General features: G+C 34.9%; 1 protein-coding gene across 2 annotated transcripts in view; it reads left to right on the top strand.

The window, feature by feature from the left end:
• glis2 (GLIS family zinc finger 2) overlaps positions 1 to 3,541 on the top strand; it is a 31,509-nt gene that overhangs the window by 1,163 nt on the left and 26,805 nt on the right. The window lies entirely within an intron of this gene.

Raw genomic sequence — 3,541 nt, forward strand, 5'->3', positions numbered from 1 at the left:
TGCAGCTTAGTTTGCCGCCCTTTAATCTATAACCATATTTGGACCTCTTCTCTCTATTTTCGAAATATTACTGCATATAACATGTTTTTGCCATTTTTTCCTATTTCTTGTTTACTACAATTTTTACATCGTTCACTAAACATATCACAATGTTGTTTATTTACATTGTTAACATTAGGAGACTAGGCCTTTTTTAACTCAGGTTTCTAGCTTTAAATAAAGCTGATATTGTTATTGTTATGTTATTAGGATCACCAGGCCAACCTTTTCTTTTTTATTATACACATTATTCTTTCCCACATGAACCCATCAGCAGACGTTTTACGAGGAATGTCACAAATGGTGCCCCATATTTTGGAGCTCATCACATGCAGACTGATCAGCTGTTTGTTGCAGGACAGGTTCCCCCTGAGTTTGATATTTGACAAGAAGTTCAGTGTCTGCAGCTCTTTCGCTATTTAATATGGGTAAAAAAAAAAGTGTTATTATTCTATAGCCATACTGTAGCCTATTTGATATTTTATTTTACTAATTTTGAGTCATTAATACATTTCCTCAAGGACTGTCCTATATTTATCTATGCTCCCATCCAGTGGTGATTTCAGACATTTTTTATAGGGGTGGTTAGGCACTGAGTCGAAAGCTAAAACTTATAGGCAGCAAAAAAAAGAACATGGACTCAAAATAATTCACAGAAGACAGACCAGTTGTTGAACGATAAATACACAATTTCTTAAATGTACCAGTATTTATTAGGTGGGTACTATGCATTATTTTCTTCCCTTTTTAGTTTCTTATCTTTAAAAGTGAGCTCATCTTTATCGTGCTGTTTTGATTTTGCATAATTTTATTGGAAGGTTTTTGTGATTTTTTCTTGGGTACGCATTGCAAGGGTTGTTATGGCTTTTCAACTGTTGTCAGTATTTAGGTAGCAAATCTAAGTTGTATTGCTTTTGTAATGATATTTAGATATTGTTTAGATAAAGAGCTCTCTTCTGTTTCAAGTGTTTTGTTTTTTCGTCTGGTGGAAAATGTAATAATTAATAATAAAAGTATTATCAAGCATAGGCCAGTTGCCATTATCAAGGTATGGAAGGTCCTAAAAGCTCTAATAAAAAAAAAACAATGTGTTTAGCCAAACAATTAATGTTTTTAGGTGTTTTTTATAAGATGTAAGAGATAGTTGAAGAGTGAGTGGAGTTAACTCTGGTTATTTTTACTATAAGAGTTCTGCTGTGGTACCCCTGTCCTACCTGTCGCTGCACACTACTATTCAGCTGACTTAAAGAAGGCTTTTACACTTTTCCTTCTCTTAAAAGAACATTTTTTAGGCCATTCCTGAAACATTTCAATTTACAAAAATAAAAATAAAAATAAAAAAAATAGACAGTCTTTAATTGGTTGTTTTTAATTTACTCTGCCAGATGCAGGTTAGTTATTTGACCCAGTAGCCAGTAGGGGTGTGGGAAAAAATAAATTTGGTGATATATCGTGATTTTCGGGTGGCCAATATCATATTGATTCTTTAGTTCCAAACATTGATTAAAACAAACAAACATTTTACCAGCTATTCTGGCAGGAAGAGCCGTGGAGTCCTTTTGCTGTATCTGTATCTGTATCTGTATCTGTATCTGCCTAAACTATCTGTATTTTAGGCAGTCACAGTGGTAGATGCGGTTCGACTCAAACACCAAACAACATGTGTACAAAAATAACTAAATGATCAATATCTTCTGATTAACATAAACAGCACTTGCTTTTTTATCTATACATTTAATTTTGATAGATGGTAAAAAAAAAAAACTACAATATATAGTAATAGTGCAATAGGGTGATTTTGTACCATGACCCAAGTATTGTGACATGTATTGTATCGCAACACCCTTGCTAATACTCACCCCTAGTAGCCGGACTGATTAACCTGTAAATATATATATTTTTTCTTGCATGTATGTAATCCATCCAATACTACTGCCAGAAATAACAGACTGTTTGTTAGTTTTTCTGAGGCATTTATACCATTAAACCAGAGTCACATCCTGTGCTGTATGACCTCTATTTGTAAACAGATTCAGTTTTGGAGCCCAATAAGTGCAAATAAATATCAGCTTTTATACCAGTTAGCATTAGAAGTTAACTGACTGATTTATTGACTTTATTGATCTCTCAGTGGAGAAATGTACTCATTACATCAGCTCAGATATGCTCCACATATGACAGTTTTTTTTAAAATAGATCCTAAATAGTTAACTCTACAAAGAGCAACAACATGAAACTAAATATTTACAGATACTTACAGATTTTTAAAATATTTATTATGTTACCAATAAATCACTGTATTTTAACTGAAGGTTACCATACCATATGGTTTATACTGGTCACCTTCTATGACTGGATTCAGTTGGTTATCTCCTCACTGTTCTGCAGCTATATGAGGCAGTATGGGGGGTAAGAATGAACACAGAAAGGGGGCCTAGATAGAGAGCCATTTCTTTCCAATTAAGCAATTCTTCTGTGCCTATGCCTAATTGTGCAGTCTACTGGGACATGGTTTTACGATGGACCTTCTCCCCATTGGCTGCCTCCATGGGTCTATTGTTCAGGGAGATGCCAGGGGAGAGAACCGACTAGAGAGCCAAGGCAGACCTAATAAAGCCTTCGCTAAAGGGAAATAAGGCCTGATCATTAAGAAGGTTACCGTGGACATCATGGGAGGGATCAGATTAAGAATGAAAATATATTTACAGGGTGATAGGAGGGTTTGTTTCAAGCAGATATCTCTGGGCTCAAGACATATCACTACTGGGTTCATGAATTACACTTTTTTTTCCTTCCTTTTAGCGAGTTCTCATTGTTTTTTCCTTAAAGTCTGTTGTTCAACAGCCTGTAATCAGATGATGAGCATTTCAGTTGTAGGTCAACATTACTTTCATCTAAGAGAAAGTCTGGAGTGAGAAGGAGGGTCATCAATAACCTCAGGTTTCACAGTGGACACTGTCCATCCAGATGTCCATTCAGTACCAGGTGTGTATGTTTGTCTCCAATCAAGGACACAAGTGTGTATTTTAGCTGACAGCTTTAACTGATGCATATTTACTTGTGGTAAATTCATACTTGACCACATGTAGACCAGGGGTCCATTTCACAAAGCAGGTTTACTAAAAACTCTAAGTTTTATAAACCTCAAATTTTTGAAACAGAGTTTCTATGATAATTGTCAGGACATCTACTTAAAATGCGCAAACATTTCTAGGTAAATGAAACTTAATCCTTACTAGTACAATTTTTAATTTCTTAAAATCAGTTTCTGCTGCAAAAATGTAATTTAGAAAATGTATTACTATCGTTCAGTCTAGGAGTGTGATTTTTATCAGGAAGAATCTTATTTTAGTGGTCAACAAATGGAACAACAGAGAGGAGAGTGCTTTAAATAAAGGTAAAAACGGCCTGCCATAGAGCTTCATATAAACCTAAGCATTAATTTAAGCAACAATCTTCTCCTTCGCCATATTCCTGTCCTTTGCAGCTGTTTCTTTGTCTT

The sequence above is a fragment of the Cyprinodon variegatus genome, unplaced genomic scaffold, assembly GCF_000732505.1.
Source record: "Cyprinodon variegatus isolate N-32 unplaced genomic scaffold, C_variegatus-1.0 Scaffold529, whole genome shotgun sequence".
Taxonomy (NCBI): domain Eukaryota; kingdom Metazoa; phylum Chordata; class Actinopteri; order Cyprinodontiformes; family Cyprinodontidae; genus Cyprinodon; species Cyprinodon variegatus.